Raw genomic sequence first — 21,184 nt, forward strand, 5'->3', positions numbered from 1 at the left:
TGAGTTTTGAATCCAGGTCTTCCTGACTCCAAACCCAGTTCCCTAACCATGAGACCATACTACCTCTCATTACTGAAGTGTCTATGTTTGTTGAGGTTTAAGCTAATAATAAAAAAGAACATTTAAAACAAACAGACAAAATTTAACAGCACATGGATGCTAAGCTGCTAACAGATGCCCAAATCCATCCTTTTCTCAAGTGTTCTGTGACTGTGAATCACCCCCTCCATCTTCCCCAAAGGAAAAATGGGTCAGGTACCCCAAAGGGCAGTGAAGAGATGACAGAATTTGAGAGTTGGAGGGGACTTCCCCTACTTAATAAACACTAGTGGCTTCCTATGCCCTCAAAAATCAAATATAAGTTTCTCTGCTTAGATTTTTTTATATGCACTCTAAATTTGTTCATTTTTTAAAAATAAATTTATTGGGGCAGCTAGGTAATACAGTAGGTAGAGCACTGGCCCTGGAGTCAGGAGTACCTGAGTTCAAATCTGGCCTCAGACACTTAACACTTACTAGCTGTGTGACCCTGGGCAAGTCACTTAACCCCAATTGCCTCACTTTAAAAAATAAAAAAAATAAATAAATTTATTGGGGCAGCTAGGTGGCGCAGTGGATAGAGTACTGGCCCTGGAATCAATAGGATCCTGAGTTTAAATTCAATCTCAGGCACTTAACACTTACTAGCTGTGTGACCCTGGGCAAGTCACTTAACCCCAATTGCCTCACCAAAATAAATAAATAAATAAATTTATCCTTACATACATTTATAATCTGTCCCTTCCACTATTACCCCCCCACACACAAACTACTTAACAGAAAAAAGGAATGAAAAGAAAAGAAAACATACATAGACCAACAAAATAAATTCCAATGTCAACCATGCTTGAAAATGTATTTCTCTCTCTCTCTCTCTCTCTGGATTCTAAGCCCATTACCTCCCTGGCAAGAGTTGGTTCAATGATGTCTTTCATCTTCAGTCTTCTGGACTTGGGGTTTATCGTTGTATTGATGAAAGTTAGAAAGTCTGGAAGTTGTTTCTCTCACTATTTGTGATCATTACACATGCATGCTGTTTTCTCCAGTCCTGCTCATTTCACTCTGTTAATAGAGAGCTTTTCAGTTACCTTTGAAATGGCCTATTTCATAATTTCTTATGGCAAAATAATATCCCATGATATTCATGTAGTCAAATCAACGAGCATTTATTACATGCTATGTGCCAGTTGCTATACTAATCACTAATTTGTTTAACCAATCCCTAATAGGCTTAGGCTCTTAGCTTCCAATTTTGGCTAATATGAAAAGAGCTGCTACAAATATTTTATGCAGAATATCAATAATAAATAGTTGGGGCAGCTAGGTGGAGCAGTGGATAGAGCACCGGCCCTAGATTCAGAAGACCCTGAGTTCAAATACAGCTTCAGACCCTTGACACTTACTAGCTGTGTGACCCTGGGCAAGTCACTTAACCCCCATTGCCTAAAAAAATAAATAAATAAATAGTTAACATTTACATTACACATCATTCAGTTATTCTAGCTGTCTCTGACACTCTGTGACCCCATTTGGGGTTTTCTTGGCAAAGGTACTGGAGTGGTTTGCCATTTCCTTCTCCAGCTCATTTTACATATGAGAAAGCTGAGGCAAACAGGGTTAAATGACTTCCCCACGGTCACACAGCTACTAAGTGTCTGAGACTGGATTTGAACTCAAGAAAAGGAATCTTCCTGACTCCAGGCCTGGCATTCTATCCACTGCATGACCTGGTTGCCTTATATAACACCTACTATGCACCAAACACTGTGCTAAGTACTTTATAAATATTATCTCATTTGACTCTCACAACAACCCTGAGAGGTAGGCGCTATTATTATCGTCGTTTTACAAAGAAACTGAGACATCAACTTGCCCAGGGTTACACAGCTAGTAAGTTATTAAGGCTGAATATGGACTCAGGTCTTCCTGAATCCAGGGTCAGTGCTTTATCCATTGTACCACCTAACTGCCTCTACATGTAGGTCCTTCCCATCTTTCCTTGCTCTCTGATATAGGACTAGGAAGAGGATAGTCAGCTGTATACAGCCGGGCGACCTCCTGGACCTGGGTCCGCATTGCTTTCCAGAAAGGCTGGGCTGATTCCCAGTTTCCCGATGGCTCGCCAATGTGCCTGATTTCACACAGTCCCTCCAACACGTTCTCTTCCATTTTTGTCACTGGGGGCGAGGAGGAGCCTCGGAGCTCCTTTAATTCATGTTTCTCTCATCAGTAGTGATTTGGAGCATTTTGCACACGGTTGTTGATAACTTGGGCCTCTTCCTTTGAAAACTGTCCCTTATGTCATTTACCCTCTATCAGCAAATGGCTCTTTAATATATTTGAATCAGTTCCTTATTATCTTAAATAACCTTTATTAAAGAAATGCTACATAGGGTTTTTGTCTCCATTTATCCATTTCCTTTCTAAATTTAAATTAAATTAGGTTTCTTTGTGCAAACCTTTTTCATTTTAATTGTCCATTTTATCTTGTGGGATTCTCTGTTGTTTGTTTAGTCATGAACTCTTCCCCATCCACGGATGTAAAATGAAATTTCTTCCTGGCTTTTCTCATTTGTTTAGGATGTGACCTTTTACATCTAGGTCATAAATTCATTTAGACCTTATCATAATTATAAAGTATTGGTCAAAACCTAATTTCTGCCAGACCGCTGCCCAGTTTTCCCAACAGTTTTTGTCCTTCCCATTTAGGTCTCAAAACCCTTCACAACCTGGCCTTGCTTGATTGTTGCAGCCTCATTTTTTTGTTCTAGGCTAACTGGCTTTTCCTCTGTTCCTCACACAAGACTTTTTATTTTCCACCTCTTTGCCCTTCCAGTTTCTGTTCCTGCTGCCCATGATGCCTCCTTATCTCCACTTCAGAGAGTCTTTCTCTTTCTTTAAACTGGGGCAGCTAGATGGTGCAGTGAATAGAGTGCCAGGCCTAGAGTCATGAAAACTCCTCTTCCTGAGTTCAAATCTGGCCTTAGACACTTACAAGCTGTGTGACCCTGAACACTTCACTTCACCCTGTTTGCCTCAGTTTCCCTATCTGTAAAATTAGCTGGAGAAGGAAATGGCAAAACCACTCCAGCATCTTTGCCAAGAAAACCCCAAATAGGGTCACTGAGAGTTAGACATGACTAAATAACAGCAAGAAAATGAAACTCAAGCTTCTCTTTCTAAATGAAGACTTTCCCCAAAAAAATTAGAGTTCTCTCTCTATAAAGCAACTTTATATTGACACCTTTGCATCTATTGTATTTATTCTTTTTATAATTATTATAAATAATGCATAGGTCAGCATAACATAACAAATATAGAGATACACATCTTTATATCTAAAGCTAGAAATAGGTTTAATATAGATCTCTATCTCTAGATAGAAATAGATCTATCTCTCCAGATACATGTAACAGGTATAGATGGTATAGAAATAGACATAGCATTATAGATAGAGATGTTGCTGGAGATAGAGACATCCTGATTGTCACTCACATTAGAATACGAGACCCTTTCAAAGTTTCAGTTTGATATCCCCAGTGCCTAGCAGTGTCTGGCACTAGTAGGTGCTTAATAAATGCTTGTTGATTGATTGACTTTGGTGGCTGTCTAGTTCAATCCATACACAAGGCGTCTCTCTTAGCTCAGCTCTGCAAACAGATAATGAGTTGGGTTTAGAACTGAATACAGGAAAGGAATATTGTTTGGTTAACCCCATCTTATGAAGAACTAAGTCAAGGGAGGAGGTGGCCCTGCTGATTCCTACCCACTAGACAAAAAAAGCAGGGAAATTTTCCTTTTCCTAGAAGACCCACCTTCCCTAAGCTGCACCCTTACTGCAGTTCAATTCAGTAAGACGCTGTCAGCTCAGCCTGCACTTCTGTTTTATTCTGTGGGAATTTCCTCATTTTTGTTTTATAGTTACTGTCAAAGGTGGCCTGAGCCAGAGGGCTTTCTGCTAAGAGGGGGAAACTCAGAGCGTCAGAGGGGTCTCCAAGCAGAAGGTACCAGAACAAGTTGTGTCTTGGACCTTAGCTAAGTTGCACAGTCCAGATTGTTTTTGTTTTCTGCTTTTTTGGGTACAAATCCATGCAGAATCAGGGGCAGCTAGGTGATGCTGCAATGGATAGAGCGCTGGCCCTGGAGTCAGGAGGACCTGAGTTCAAATCTGGCCTCAGACACTTGACACTTACGAGCTATGTGACCCTGGGCAAGTCACTTAACCCTCATTGCCCCGCAAAAACAAACAAACAAATCCATGCAGAATATTGCCCAATTGTGACTTGTGCTCAAGGAGTGGAGGAGAAGGGATCACCTATAAAATGTATTATGGGACACAAAAGTGGAAGGGACATGGAAGAGAGTGGGGACAACAGGATGGATGCCCACAGACTTGGTGGTTTGGATTAGGGTCTTTCAAGGAGGATTTCCAAGAAGTCAAAGGCCAGATACTGTCACGGGAATGCCTCATCTCCCACTGCTGCTGGGTCTGCCCTCTGGGGCCAAGGTGAACAAAGCCAATTCCTCCTCCAAATACTTGAAGACAGTTCTCATCTGCCTCTCGAGGCTCCTCTCAACAGGCTAAACACTCCACTCCTAGTTGCCTCAACTGCTCCTCACGTACATATTTTATGGAGACACAGCCCCACCATCAACATCACTGACCACACCAACTGATGTGATGTTGGGCTACCCACCTGCCTGCAGGTGTGCTACCCCATGGGAGACACAGGAGACAGCATGAACAAGGCTAGAAATACCAGCACCATCATATCTCCACCTCCTTTCACATCCTGTGTGAGGTGGCCACCCAGAACCCCTTGCCCAAGAGCCCCATGAGGAGCAGGACTCCCCCCCCCACACTCTAACCAGAAGCCTTATCTCCACCCATCATCCAGGCAGCAACCCTCAACAAGATGTTGTTGTTGTTCAGTTGTTTCAGTTGTCACTGACTCTTCATGACCCTGTTTTGGGGTTTTCTTGGCAAAGATACTGAAGTGGTTTGCCATTTCCTTCTCCAGCTCATTTGACAGATGAGGAAACTGAGGCAACCAGGGTTAAGTGACTTGCTCAGGGTCACACACAGTAAGTGTCTGAGGCCACATTCGAACACAGGTCTCCCTGAATTCAGGCCTAATACTCTATCCATTGCACCACCTAGCTGCCCTTGACCAGGCAATTGTTTCTGCACATGCTTCTGAAGACCCAGGAAAGATGGGTTTTGACACCAGAGTCCTTGGCACTATGAAATTTTTTTATTTCAGAAATGGATATGCCTTAATTAATTGAAATTATATTAAGGAAGATATGTTTATGCATCAGCCTTCTCTTTCCCTACTAGATTCCAGGCAAGGATTGGATTACTTACCTCAGAAACTTGACACTTACTAGCTGTGTGACCCTGGGCAAGTCACTTAACCCTAATTGCCTCACTAAAAAAAAAAAAAGAAAAAGAAAAAAAGAAAAAATATCTTTACATGTAATTGATAAAAATTAAATAAAAAAAGAACATAAGCTCTTTGAGAGCCAGATCTGACTCTGCTTTTCTCTTGGCATCCACACAGCCTTTAACACAATGCTTGGCACAAGTAGGTGCTTAATGGATACTTTTGTATTCCTTCCCTCCCATGACCTGGACTCATGGCCTTTCATTGTCTTCTTGATGCTCTTTAGCCTAGTGGTGACTCCTTAAACCATGACACCCAGATCTGAACATGGTTACCCCATGTGTGGTCAGACCAAGGCAGAGTACAACAGGGCTGCCATTTTCTTTTATTCCTGGAGACCATGTCTCTCTTAATGCTCTGCTTCCCTGAGCATTCCTGTCCCTCTCCCCAAAGGACCATTATTCTTTCATGTCCTGGGCCCTGGGAATGGGATCTCCTGCTTGTAAGAATCTTCAGGCTGATGATCTGAGATTCCCCCTTTGTGTGACATGGGAGCAGACTATGTAAGAACATAGGACACTTGACTTTCCAAACCTAAATGTCAAAATTGTGAAAGCAGCCCCTTTTTAGTAGCAAATGAGAAAGTCAATGCCCATTGATTGGAAAAATGGTTAAACAAGCTGTGGCAAAGAAATTAAATGGAATGCCACTGTTCTATAAGAAACAATGAATAGGCAGAATACAGAGAATAATGGGAAGACCTGTATCAACTGAGCCAAAGTGAAGAAAGCAGAGCCAGGAAAACAATATACATAATGACCACAATAGAAAGTGGTGCAGCGGAGAGAGTCCTGGGTCTGGAGTCAGGACAACCTGAGTTCAAAGCCAAACTTAGATGCTTACAAACTCTGTGATCCTGGGCAAGTCACTTCACCTCTGTCTGCCTCAGTGTCTTCAACTGTAAAATGAGGATAATCATAGCACCTGCCTCCCCAGATTGTTGCAAGGATCAAATAAGATAATATTTATAAAAAGTGCCTGACATGAAATAGGCACCTAAATAGATCCATGTCTCCTTCCATCCTACAACACCATAACTGAAAAAGACAACCACAAAACAAATGGAATTCAGTGCTCAAAATTATGGCCAAACTTGGCCCCAAGACAGATATATGGGAAGGGACCTTTCTCTGCTTCTTTGCAGAGGTGGGGGACTATGGGTATGGAAGCTTGCATATAACATCAGCCTTTTTTGAGAAAAGATCTAATTTTACTAGACTGTTCTTTTTCCCTTTTTGCTATAAGGGATTGCACTCTGGAAGGGGGCAGAGAAGGAAGAATTCATTAGGGAAATGACATAAAAACAAAAGATAATTTAAGAAAGAAAGAAGAATGAGAGAATTTGGGAACTTCTCTCGGCTGTGCCCCAAACCAGAACTCTGTCATGTGGGGTTGGTTAGAAAGAAAGTCTCCTGTGACGCAGAAGGTGGAACTGTCTGACTTTTAGGAGTGTCCCAGTTCCCCCGCCCCCATGAGCCCTTTTGCTTTCCTCAGCCTCCCCCTTCCTAAGTCTGTCACACACACACACACACACACACACACACACACACACACACAGAACAGAGACTTCTACCTCCTAAATCATGCCTGGACGTGGAAGTTGCCAAGCACATGACACAGAGGTCTCAGTCTCCCTAGTGCCTAGCACATTGCCAGGCACATAGTAGGTGCTTAGTTGAATTGAAGGATGACTGCTCCTTCCTGAGCATCCTGCTCTTTGACCAATGGTTTCTTTCTCAGTCTTCTTCACACTTCATAGTCTCTCTCCAATCCCTGAAAGGTGGAAATCCCCCAAAGTTCAGTCTCAGCCCTTTTCTATTGCCTTTCTATATTCTTTCCCTTGCTTGTTGTTGTTTATCCTTCATTCTCAAAGAGGACCGTGACATCTGGGTGATGTCATGACTTGCAGTGAATTGGATTGAAGTGAGGGAGGGCTGTGCAAGGTCACCAACCTCACTCTCTCCTCCAGAGTCATCTGGGTCTAGTGGCAAGATATACATCAGGATGACTGGAGATGGCCTGGGATGTTTAAGGCAATTGAGTTAAGTGACTTGCTCAGGGTCACACATCTAATAAGTGTCTGATGTGAGATGTGAACTCAGGTCCTTCCAACTTCAGAGCCAGTGCTCTATCCACTATGCCACCTAGCTGCCCCAATCAATCAACAATAAACATTTATTAGAATTGGGGTCACAAAGCTCTAGGAATACAAAAAGAGACAAAAGACAATCCCTGTACTCAAAGACTTTACAATCTATTGGGGGAAACACCAAACAGTATCTACAAAGCAAGATCTATACAGGATAAAAAGGAAATGATTAGCAGAGGGAAGGCACTGGAATTAAGAAGGGTTGGGGAAGGCTTCCTGTAGGAGGTGGGATTTTATTTGTGACTCAAAGGACGGCAGGGAGGTCAGTAGTCCAGAGATGAGGAGGGAGAGTATTCCAGGCTTAGGGGACACCAGAGACAATGCCTGGAGCCAAGAGAGAGTCTTGTTCATGGAACAGCCAAAAACCCAGAGTTGCTGAACCAAAGAATATGTGCTGGGGAATAAATAGACACCCTATAAGAAGACTGGGAAGGTAGGAGGGGACTGGGTTATGAAGGGCTCCGAATGCCAAAAGAAGCATGTTATATTTTCTCCTGGAGGCCACAGGAATAGGGGGTGACATGACTTGACCTGTGTTTTAGGAAAATCATTTTGGAGGCTGAATGGAGTGAGGAGAGACTTGAGGCAGGCAGACCCACCACAGGTTACTGCCTTGGTTCATGTGGGAGGACCTGAACCCTGGTGGTAGCAGTGTCAGGGGAGAGAAGGACGCACATTGGAGGGATGTTGCAGAGGTGAAACCGACAGGCCTTGGTACCATATTGGATTTAGGAGGTGAGAGAGGGTGAGAAATCTAGGATGACTCCTAGGTCATGAGTCTGAGGGACTGGGAGGATGGTGTTGCCCTCCACAGTAAAAGGGAATGTAGGAGTAGGGGAGACTTTAGTAAAAAGATAATGAGTTCCATTTTGGCCATATTGAGTTTAAGATGTCTGCTGGACATTTATTTCAAGATGTCTTAAAGACTTTTGGAGGGGCAGCTAGATGGCGCAGTGGTTAAAGCACCGGCCCTGGATTCAGAAGTACCTGAGTTCAAATCCGGCCTCAGACACTTGACACTTACTAGCTGTGTGACTCTGGGCAAGTCACTTAACCCCCATTGCCTAAAAAAAAAAAAAAAAAAAAAAAAAAAAAAAAGACTTTTGGAGACGCAAGATTGGAGGTCAGCATAGAGGCTGAAGATTATGGAATCTCAAAATCAGAGGGAATGGGATCCTCAAATCATACAATTTGAGAGGCAGAAGGGAACTTGGTGCCATCTGGTCCAATCCACATAGGACAGGAATCCCTGACTATCACACACCCAATGAGGGCTGTCCAGCCTCTGCTTAGAGACCTCCATTGGGAAGCAGCATTTCCCCTGCTGGACAGCTCCAAAGGTTAAGCTGTTGAACCTAAATTTAGCCTCTGCCATTTGTCCCCAGTGCCCTTGGTCCTGTTCTCTGGGACCCGGTAGAACAAGCTTAATCCCTTTTCTGCTCTGGAAGACAGCTTTCTTTCTTCCCTGTCCCTGGTTTCCTGCTCTCTGGGCTATTCATCCCATCTTTTAAAATCCAACCAATCCCCCCATGGCACAGATTCGAGGCCCTTGACTGTCCTGGAGACTGTCCCCTGGATGCTTTCTGGCTTCTTGACATCCTTGCTTTCTGTGGTGCCTATAATTGAACTCAACACTGCAGGGATGGTTCAGCCCAGGCAGAGGCCAGGGGAACTCTCCCTTCCTCCTTCCAGGAAATTCAGCCTCCTTTACTACAACGTAGGATCACCAGAAGTTCCTGGCTGCCACATCACACTGCTGACTCATATTAAACTAACGGTCCCTTAAAATCCCCACATCTTTCTCAGACAAACTATTACCTAGACACACCTCCTACGATGTATTTGTGAAATGGGTTTTTTCCACAATGAAAGGTCTAACTTTAGATTTATCTCTATTCGTTTTCATCTTCTTAGATTCAGCCCAATGCTCTAAGCAGCCCCCAGGGACCTTTGTGGATCCTGATTCTGTGGTCCAGTGTGGTAGTTGTCCCTCCCAGATGGGTGTCAGACATAGACACACCTCTATCTAAGGCATTAATACAAATATCAAATGGACTAGGGCCATGGGGCTGGATTCTGGACCATTCTAGCAGAGGACTCCTCCCCAGATAACATTAGATCATTATGACAGCAGGTTGAGTCCAGACATTCATTTGACCAATTCCAAATTCATCTAACGGTACCTTGTCTAGCCTACTTTTCTCCATCTTTTCCACAAGAATAGTATCCAATATTTTATCAAATGTTTTGCCAAAACAGGGATAAACCATGTCTAGGACATTCCTCTCATCCACCAGCTTCATTTCTTTGGGCTTTGGGGGGAATGCTTTGATTTAAGCTGTAGAGGGAGTTCCTCCAGGGAAGAAATTCCCTCCAAGGGATTGCTAAGCATCTTAGAATCTTAGAAAGTGACCTGGACACTGGGAAGTTAAGTCAAGTTAAGTCATTGGATGGTGCCCAAGGACATAGAGCACATGGCAGGGGCAGGATTTGAACCCGGGTCCCCTGTATCCAGTCCACTTCCTATCCATTACTCTAATGGCCATTTATTCCCTTGGGGTAAAGATAGTGCTCTTTTTAAATGCGATCTTAGGGTAAGGGGAGTAACATGTTCAGACCCTCATCCTTTAATGTGAATTAGAGATTTATGCCTTGAATGGAAGATCCTGGGTCAGCTTGAGGGCTTCCCCTCCACCACCTTTATCTTTCCTCCCCAGGCCTGAGGCAGAGCAGAGAAAAAGAACAAAGACATGGGCAGAGAGGCAAAAGCATAAAAGCAAGGCCAGCCTCCAAACCAAGCAAGGGTCTGCATCCACTTTCCTCAAGGCTTAGTTGAGACATCACCTGATCCATCCAGATCTCTCCATGGTCGCCATTGCCACCTACCTCTTATAAACTGCTGAGCCCACTTCATGCCCACCCCCCACCACTAAGAGAAGGGCAGCTTCTTGAGTCTGGGGACCACTGGGTTTTCATCTTTGTGTCCCCAGGGGCGAGCACATTTTGTTTCAAACCAGACCTGTGATTTTGCTAGCCTAGTGAATTCCCAGGGAGGAAAGTCCCACCAAACATGCAGATCTGAGGTATCCCTCAGTTTCCTGGGGCATCGAGAAGCTAAGTGTCAGAGGCAGGACTCCACCCAGGTCTTTCTAATGCCAAGAGACTTCCTAACTATCTACCACGGTGTATCTCAATCCCTACAATCAATAAGTCAGTCGGCAAACATTTATTAAGCACTAAATCTCAGGAATAAAAAGAAAAAGCAGAAACAGCCCCTGCCCTCAGAGAACTTCTATTCTAATGAGATATGTGATGAAATCAAGCCTTCATAATGCTTTCTAGAAGATAGGTGCCTGGGCAGAGGTGGAAGAGACTGGACAGAGGAGACAGGGAAAAGGCTGGAGAGGGAAGGACCAGTTACCATGCAAAGGTCACCCACACAAGCAGGCAGGGGTGGGCAGCTTCCAGTGTCCAGCCAGGGTTCCAGAGCTTTCTGTGCTGAGATGTGGGTTTGGAGGTGACGTTGGAGAGCGAAAAGAGCACTGGGTTCAAATCTTGCCTCTGATGCTTCCTGCCCAGCTAACAAGTCACTCAGCTTCAGTTTCCTACACTATAAAATAAGGGATCAGACTAGATGGCTTAAAAAGTTCCTTGGGAAGGGGCCTCACAGGCCTCAAGTTCAACGGGAGCTGAACAAGAATACTCTTGATGACCTCCCTCCTGGCAGGCATTCATCCTCTGCTCAAAGACTCTAAGGATGGGGAGCCCACTACCTCCCCAGACAGCCCACTCCCCTCGGGGGCAGCTCCGTCAGGAGGTTGGAGCCCCAGTCTGCCTCTCTCCAGCTACCCCTCATTGCTTCTAGTTCTGCTCTCTGCCTCTTCCCCAGCAATACAGAGCTCACGTATCCGCTAAGCCTTCCCTTCTCCAGACTAAACAGCCCCGTGTCCTTCAGCTAGTCCTTATATGGCTTGGTCTCCCCCTCTGGCTGATCTCCAGTTGGTCAGTAGCCTTCCTGAAGGGCAGAAGGCTCTGAAGAATTGAGTTCTAAAGAACCCAGCATAAGGAGCCACTTGGAGAGGTGAGAGTTGAGATGGGATTCTATCCTTTCTAGCCCCGACGTTCTCGGCCGGGCAGGATGCGGGCCACAGGAGGTCCCGAGCCGCCCTCCCCTACCTCCTCCCTTCTGCTCTCTCTCCCTAGTGCTTGGCTAACTGCTGCCCCTTCCTCACGGGCCAGGTTCAGGCTCACCCGGCTTTACCAGCTCACAGCCTCCAGTCTTCCTCTGAGCTCCTGGGAGCCTTCGGGAGGACCCACTAGAAGTGTCCGCCATCCTTCTCTTGAGGCTTATAATAGCAATCGCCAGCATTTACCGGCCCATTTGAGGCTGGCAAAGTGATTTACGAATACCGTCTCATCTGATCCTCACGACAAGCCTGGGAAGTGGGTTTGATTATTAGCCCCATTTTTACAGATGAGGAAACTGAAGCAAACAGAGTGAAGTGACTTGACCAGAGTCTCAGAGCTAGTAATGATCTGAGGCAGTCTTTGCACTCAGGTTTCCCTGGTTCTAGGCCCGGGGCTCTGTGCTCTTTGATACCCAGCTGCCTCATTTGTCACCTGTCCCTTGACCCGCTGGACCCCAAGCTCTCTGGAATATCAGAGGCTTCCTCAGCTCATCGCTGAGACCACCTAGTGCACGTGCCCCATTATGCAGATGTGTAAACTGAGCCCTATGAGGTCAAGCTAAGGTCACACAGCAGTCAAGGGTAGATAGGTGGGGGGATGTGACAAGCATACAATAGGATGTGGGGGCAGCTAGGTGGTAGTGGATAAAGCACCGGCCCTGGATTCAGGAGGGACCTGAGTTTCAATCCGGCCTCAGACACTTGACACTTAACTAGCTGTGTGACCCTGGGCAAGTCACTTAACCCTCATTGCCCTGCAAAAAACAAAAACCATACAATAGGTGCCATAATTAAATCCTATCCTAGAAAGTTTCAAATGTTAAAGCTGGAATGGGGTCTTAGAGGTCAGTCCTGCAAATCCCCTTAGCTGACAGGAAAGGGAAGGCTGAGGGCCCAGGGGAGAGAAGGGACTGCCTCTGTGTAGCTGTGCCTGCAAGCTGGTTTGCCATCACAGCAGGGGAAGAGAGATTCAAGAAGAGATTCCTTATCAGACATGCAGGAAAGCCGAAGAGGAAGAGATCCTTTTGTGGGGTGGGGTGAGGTGGGGTGGGGGTGGGGAAGGATGCATGAACCTCCTGCCTCTCAGCAGAGATGGGGGACTAGAGGTGGGGGGCTATGGGTGCACAATGGGACATATATCCACTGTCCACCCTGGCCACTGTGCTGACTCAATTTACTTAGCAGCATTTCTCTGTGGCATGGGGGAGGGGTTGTTATTGGAAAGTGACAATGATATAAAGAATTGCACCCGTAAAACATTTTTTTAAAAGAAAACAAACACAACCGACCTCACAATGCTGAGTCCTGGAGTCTCCCGCCCCTCCCCACCTCATCTGGGCTTTCGTTGACACAGGGGCCTGAGGATCAGCCACCCCCCCTCTCCCCATGCAGATCATCCAGCTCAGCTCACAGGGTTGCCTGGAGGACAACAAGAGATCTCATGGGGCTGGAGTCAGTCCCAAGAGGAGACACTTGAAGCTTGGCTCTTCAGATTTGGAAGCTGGCTCTCTATCGCAGCTCCTGGGGTCTACTCCTACTCAACCCAAATTGAAAGCATGTTGGATGTGGGAGCCTGTTATCAAGTGTGGCTCAGGCACAGGCCACCTAGTTTGTTGTGAGACTCAGTTTCCCCTGCCCTAAAATGGGAATAAAAATGCCTGTCCTGCTTAATTCATCAGGCTTGTTGTGGTTCAGGGGTCATTTTTCCTCAGTCCATGTCTGACGTCTTCATGATCCCTTTGGCCTTTTCCTTATCAAAGATAGTGGAATGTTTCTGTTCCACTCATTGTACAGTTGAGGAAACTGAGGCAAGTGGGGTTAAGTGACTTGCCCAGAGATCGCACAGCCATGAGAAAAAAAAACACTTTGTCATATGTGAGGCAACTTGAGATCAGGAGTGTGTCTCACTTCAGTGATTGTCTCCCCAGTGCCTCCAAAAGTGCCAAGCACAAAGTAGAACCCTTCATAAATGCTTGATTGACTTCTAAATTGGGTTGTACTGTGAATGTGTTAACAACTGGCTATTTGGAAGAAAAGAAAGACAACTTAACGGTATCCCTAGACATACTTCCAAATTTTCTCCATCACTCTCTTTAGTCTAGACATTATAAAAGCAATAAATCAAGCTCTATTTGTAAATTTCTGAGAAGTAAATGCTCACACTGAGAATTTAACAACCCACTCTCCCAGGCACACATATACCCTTGCACCTAAACTGAACAAATAGGGACTAACCAGATGGCCAAGTAGCATTATCTTGTCTAGTACAGATGAGGAAACTGAGGCTTACAATGGGCTTGTAAAAAACCTATACAGCTCATAATGTCAAAGTTGGGATTGGAACTCAAGCCTTCACTGACCAGCACCCTTTATTACCCCAAGGCTGCCTCAGCTGTAGGGCTCTTGGGGAGATGGAACAGGATGAGCTGTGCTTATGCCATAAATAGGGCTCCTTCTCTGAGGCAATTACAGTGACAGGCATATCTTCATCTCCCTTCTCCATCTGCACCCCATTAGTGATGGAGACTGAGGACTCCATCTAGACATGAAAGGGACCACCTAAGCTAACTGGTCTAACACCCCCATTTTATAGATGAGGAAATGCAAGGAAAGTGACGGATCCTGTGATAAGAATCATGGGCAGGATTCGAACCCAGATCCTGTGACCCCCCCCCATGAAGTGTTCCTTCCACTGTACTGTGCCCACTGCCACCCTAAGAGCACCAGAGTCTAGATTGACAGTCTAGGCAAGGGATCCCAGATGTAAGGTTGGGAGGGAGATTCGGAGGGAGCTCATTTCCTCCCCACCCCCTTCATTTCACAGAGGAAGGATCTCAGACTCTGATACCACCTGCCTGATTGTCCCAGAGATTAAGGAAAGAAAACATCTCCCCTACAACTGGGAAGATTTTCACCAAGGCTGGTGAGTGGAACCTCAGCTCCTCAGAAATTTCATTTCAACTCATTCTCGGTGCTTTCCCATTAACTGAGATTATATGGTATCCCTAATCATCCAACCTTGTAAGTAGCATTTCACCTAGATGATTTTTTTACACAAGAAGAAACGGAGGGAGGCCGCTAGGTGGCGCAGTGGATAAAGCACCGGCCCTGAATTCAGGAGGACCTGAGTTCTAATCCAGCCTCAGACACTTGACACTTACTAGCTGTGTGGCCCTGGGCAGGTCACTTAACACTCTGCCAAGAAGGAGGAGGAGGAGGAGGAGTTAAGTGATTTGTTCAGTCACATAGCCTATTCTGAGGCAGAATTTGAACTCTGGTCTTCCTGACTCCAAGTTGCTGAGCCCTAGTCACGTTTCTGCCTCCACTGACAAGCTCAAAGAATGCTCTTTTTTTTCCCTTGGAGAAGTCGCAGCAGGGCTCCTCGTGTCTGTTTCGGAGCCCCTTTCCCAGAATTTAAGTCATCGTCAGATTTGCACACTCCCCCAGCCCTCAACCGAAGAATTTTCGCTCTCCTAGCCCAATAACAGGCTCACCTTGCATGCACTTTTGCACTCGCTCCTTGGGGAGTTCTCCCCTTCCTCCCCCCTCCCCAGTCCAGGTGATTGGTTTCCCCCTAGGGTCCCCAAGGGCCAGCTGGGATACTCACGAATACGATCACTGCCGGTGAATCCGCAAGGAGGGCGGAGGGTTCCCTCAGTCTCTTCTTCTTCTCGCACAGCTGGTCTGTGCCCTCGGCTGGGTGCTTCCCTCCGTATTCTTATATCTCAGTCTCTCAGCTAGGCGGTCCTTCCTCCCGAGCTCAGCCCCCGCTCCCTGGGCTGGGCGGAGCTTCCCGGGAGCTCTGCACCGCAGCGGGGTTAGGACCCTTCTCAGTTTCTCCCGGGGTGGCCTCCCCCATGTTTCTCTTTCACCCTGGACAGCCCTTCTTCCCCTTTCACAAAGAAGGTTCAGACTGTGGTCACACTGAAGGAACGGCCCCACTGGCAAAGGTTATGGGTATCACATGCTCTGGGGATTCCTGCTGTCTCAGCCTAGATGCTTCCTTTTCATCCTGGGAAAGGGGAAAGGGTCTGACCGAGGGTTGGAGTCCTGCAGCCTGGCTCCAGCACAGGCTAGCCGTGTGATCTTGGGTAGAGCCCTAGCCCTCTCTCTGGGCCTGTTTTCTTCTCTGTAAAACGGACGATTTGGACTGGATAATCTCTAGCTCCCGTGATCTTTTACCCTCCCGAGACACTCCTTTGGGGGAGGGAGCGGGGACAGTGAGCAACAGGGTGGGAAACCTCCCTGGACACAAACAGCGCTTAATCCTTCAACTGCTTTCTGCTCTCAGAAAATTCAGCCCTGCCAAGGAAGAGCTGGGAGTTTTCAAGTCTCCCTCCCTCCAATTCAACACCATCTAAAGTATCGCTGGGGATAACTCCCTCCCCAATTCCAGCAACGGATTCCTCCCAGAGACTCGGTCGGTCCCCTACCTGGCGGAGGGAGGTGCGAGGGGGATGATTAATAGGTGGGAAGGAGAGTCAACAAGCCCTGGAGAGATGGGGACTGCAAGGCGCAGTTATCCTTCAAGGGCCGGCGCTTCCTCCACTGCCCCGCCCTTCCACTGTGCCCTCTGGAAGCCCCGGCTGCCACATGAACACATTTCCCAACATATTCATCCTCTTCTCATCATCCTTCTATCTTCTTACACCTGTTTAACGCTAGCTGTCCCACAAAAGACCCTGCCCCCCTGACCATCCCCTCCAGTGTTCAGTACACACACCCTCCCGCTCCACTCCAAGTACTAGGAGCTCTGACTTCTGCTTGCAAATCTCTCCCTCTGTCGCCAGCCTATCGCCCTGAGGTTCGCTCCTTCTGTCTGTAATCTCCTCTAGCTCCCTACTGCAAGCACCTAGTTGGCCCCAGGCCGTTCTCTCTCTTTTCTCGCCTTTCAGTACCTGGCTCGCAGACTTCACCCCTACGCTCACCCTCTGCCCTCATTCTTGCTGACTTCAGTATACGGAGGGACAGAGACCACAGATGTCATCCAATCCAAACTCCACCCCAGTCTCCACCCCACCCCTGGTTTGTTTGGTTTTACAACATTTGGTAGCTGGCTGTATATGGCAGGTGAGGGAGAGGGAGGAGATGAGGATGATGGGAAGGTTATGACCCTGGGAAGCTGGAAGCACGGATGGTGGTCCCTGCCATGGAAACAGGGAAAGGGGACAGTGATGGGGGGGGCATGGATTCAGTTTGGGGTCTGTTGAGCTGGAGCTGGATGGCTCTAGGACATCCACTTGGGACTGCCCAATAGGCAATTGATGTCAGACGGAAGCCTGGGGAGAGACTCCAACTGTATACACTGAGCTGAGAGTGATTTGTGTAGAGATGACACTTGTGCTCCTGGAAGCCAATGAGGTTACCAGGAGAGAGGCTGCGTAGGGGGAGAAGTGGAACCAGAAGAGGATTCTGGAGAATACCCAGAGGGGGCATGACGTGGAGCAGGCAGGCAGGTAGAGGGTGAGCCAAGACAGAGCAGGGGCATCATGAATAACCCAGAGAGGAGAAAGGAATGGTTCACACATCCCCACGTTTGTGAAATTTGGTAGACAGGTGGAGAAGCACTGGAAAGGAGAAAAGACCATCGGATTGGGCAATTAAAAGATCAAATCAATTCTCCTCCTTCCCCTTGACTGCCCTTCTCATGTCTGAAGGTGGTGAAATCGTGTTTGTCTTCCGAAAGAAGAAAACACTCTACAGTGCCACCCTTGCAAATAATAACAATTGGAGCTAGAGAAAGAGAGTGGATCTGGTATTCCATGGATGGAGCGAGCTACTGGGGAAGAGCTCTCTCCCCTAATGCACACTGACACCTTCTCTTCCAAAGTTGCCCAGAGTGCAAATGGTTTGGCCAGTCCACGTCAGTACAAGTCTGCCTGACTCTCTCACCTCCACCACAGCACCATCCCTCTCGTCATGTTGTCACCTCCAAGACGATGACACCCTGACATGGCACTCCAGACTTTCCACTGTACTTTCCATTCTTCCATTGGAGGGAGGTACAAATGCTACCATTCTCCCCATTTTTCAGATAAAGAAACAGAATTTCAGGTTGGTTAAGTGACTCCCTCATGATCCTACAGCTAGTGTTTGAGGCCAGATTTGAACCCAGGTCTTGGGTGACTGCCAAATGTTCTTTCCATGAGAAACAAAGCTGCTTGGTGACTTTTCACTGCCCAGCTGGTCTTTATTACACACACACACACACACACACACACACACACACACACACACACATTCGCATATTCAGATACATACACTTACACAGACTCACAGGTAGTCACACACTTTCACACCCCCTAGCACCGACCTAGACATTCACACTCACAGACTCATGGATATGCTAACACACTTTCTTAATCACCCACACACACACATTCACACTTACACTCACAGACACTCTCTCTCTCTCTCACACACACACACACACACACACACATAAGCACACTCCTGCTATCATGTTAATGTTAAGCCACCCTCCTCCATCGAGAGGCACAAACCTGCTGCAAGCTCCAGTGAACTAGCTTCTCTTCCTATTCTGCATCAGTTCTTCCTCCTCCTGGTATGGGGGAGGATGGGGAGGGTGCTTATGTAAGTACAGAGATGAAATGATTTACATGGTTTCCTATAAAATAGTATCAGATCTCTCTCATCTCTGGGAGCCAGAGACAGACAAAGGGGAGGGTCACACTCCAAACCACAGGTCACGTTCTAGATTATTTGATTCAATCTAGGAACTAACCTTCCAACCAAGCTCAAGAAGAAAGCAGGGCTTGGATTTCTCATCTTTAATAGTCACCTCAGAAGGCCCTGGTAAGTGTCAGAGAGCCCCGGGGCCCGGCCTCCCTTCCTGCCTGAGCCTTGACTACCAGGGCCCGAGAGGACCGTGATGATTCTGAGCAGTGTTCACATTCCAGCTTTGCTCCTTGGACTCTGCCAGGACTGGAGAAGCCCCTCCCCTTGCCCATCTATCTGTCCATCTATCCACTCACCCCCACCCCTACCCCCTCCACCCATTTATTCACCCACCCACCTATCCATTCATCCACCCATCCATCCATTAATCCACCCATCCACCCACCTACCCATTCATCTGCCCATCCACCTACCAATACATGGCACAATGTCCAGTACATAGTAAGTGCTTAATAAATGCTTATGGATTGATTGACTTCATCTTTCTTGGGTCTCAGTTTCCCTATCTGTAAAAATGAGATTGAAGTAAAAAACTTCTGAGGTGCCTTCCAGCTATAAAACCATGATTATAGCTGGGACTGTTAAGACCCTTTTCAAACAATGCTCAGGAAGGTAGCTGTACCAAATCTGAAGCTATACAATAAAGCAGCAGTCAAAAAACTGTTTGGTACTGGCTAAGAAATAGAGTGGTGGATCAATGGAATAGGTTAGGAACAGGAGACACAGTAGTAAATTACTTTGGTTATCTACTGTTTAATAAACCCAAAGACTCCAGCTTCTGGGATAGGAACTCAGTATTTGACAAAAACTGCTGGAAAAACTGGAAGATAGTATGGCAGAAACTAGTTATAGACTAACATCTTACACCAAATACTAAAATAAGGTCAAAATGGGCACGTGACTTACATATAAAGGGTGATACCATAGGTAAATTAGGAGAGGAAGGAATAGTTTACCTCTCAGATCTATGGAGAGGAGAACAATTTATGACCAAACACGAGATAGAGAATATCATAATATGGATGATGTTGATTACATTAAATTAAAAAGCTTTTCTACAAACAGAAAGAATGCAGTCAAAAATTAGAAGGAAAGCAGAAATCAAATTTATAAGAATCCAAGTCACTCCCCAATTGAGAAATGGTCAAAGGAGACGAACAGGCAGTTTTTCAGATGAAGAAATCAAAGCTACCTATTGCTGTATGAAAAAATGCTCTAAATCACTATTGATTAGAGAAATGCAAATTAAAACAACTCTGAGGTACCACTTCATACCTATCCAATTGGCTAATATGACAAAAAAAAAAGGAAAATTATAAATGTTGGAGAAGTTGTGGGAAAATTGGAACACTAATGCATTGTTGGTGGAGCTGTGAACTGATCCAACCATTCTGGAGAGCAATTTGGAACTATGCCCAATAGTTCCAAAAAAGTAAGCTGTGCATACCCTTTGACCCAGCAATACCACTACTAGGTCTATATCCCAAAGAGATCACATGTACAAAAATATTTATTGCTGCTCTTTTGTGGTGGCAAAGAATTGGAAATTGAGGGGATGCCCCTCAATTGGGGGATGGCTAAACAAGCTGTGGTATATGAATGTTATGGAATACTATTGTGTTGTAAGAAACAATGAGCAGGTGGATTTCAGAGAAACCTCGAAGGACTTATATGAACTGATGCTGAGTGAGATGAGCAGAACCAGAACATAGTACACAGTATCAACAACACTGTGTGATGATCAACTGTGATGATAGACTTGATTCTTCTCAGAAATACAATGGTCCAAGATAATTCCAAAGGACTCCTGATGGAAAATGCTCTCCACATCCAGAAAAAGAACTATGGAATCTAGATGCAGGTTGGACCATACTGTTTCTACTTTTTGTTTTTGTTTTTTGAGGGTTTTCCCTTTTGTTCTGATTCTTCTTTCACAACATGACTAATTCTGAAATATGTTTAATGTGATTGTACATATATAACTTATATCAGATTACTTTCCATCCTGGAGAGGGGGGAGGGAAGGGAGGGAGAAAAAATTTGCAACTAAAAATCTTATAAAAGCAAATGTTGAAAACTACTATCTCTACATGTAACTGGAAAATAATAAAATATTTTTATGATAAAAAGACCCCTTTCAGCTCTAAATCTATGCTCTTATGGAGAGCTGGCTAATGCAGAAAGCCAGTCCACCCCTCCATCGCTGCCCCTAGTCCTCCAGGGGACCCCCAGGAGCTTCTTCCCCTCCCCCTCAAAGGCAGGGATTATCCTGCCATTTTGTCCAGACCAGCGCCAACCGACTCCCCTTTACCTGCGATAGAGCTTAAGGCTGAAATCCAGCTCGTGCAGACCAGCTCCAGGATGCTCCGGGGGCCCTGTCACCTTAGAGGGTCAGGTAGGCCTCACGTCATCACGGCAGCAGCCTTCACACTTTGGATGCCCTGGCCACCCAAATACCCAGGTGCTGGCACTGAGGACGAAATAGGCCTGAATAATTCCTCCCATGAAACATTTCTCTCCTCAAAGGTCACCCAGACATCGAGAGGGAGCCCAGAGGAGCTAAGGCGAAGAAATGAATTCAGAAGAGGGAGAAAACCGATCTTGATGGAAGAAACAAGGAGGACTGAGAACGGGAAATTAAAAGCAAAAATAAAAGCAGGTGA

The 21,184-nt window shown here is 46.1% G+C and overlaps 1 protein-coding gene across 1 annotated transcript in view; it reads right to left on the bottom strand.

Moving 5' to 3' along the window:
- LOC122756077 (G-protein coupled receptor 35-like) overlaps nt 1-15,525 on the bottom strand; it is a 37,615-nt gene extending 22,090 nt beyond the window's left edge. Inside the window, exon 1 of the mRNA XM_044005176.1 lies at nt 15,430-15,525. The gene's annotated coding sequence lies outside the window, so the exon portion shown is untranslated. The remainder of the gene's footprint in view (nt 1-15,429) is intronic.
- Between the last annotated feature and the right edge of the window lie 5,659 nt (nt 15,526-21,184).

This window comes from Dromiciops gliroides, chromosome 4 (genome assembly GCF_019393635.1).
Source record: "Dromiciops gliroides isolate mDroGli1 chromosome 4, mDroGli1.pri, whole genome shotgun sequence".
Classification (NCBI taxonomy): Eukaryota; Metazoa; Chordata; class Mammalia; order Microbiotheria; family Microbiotheriidae; genus Dromiciops; species Dromiciops gliroides.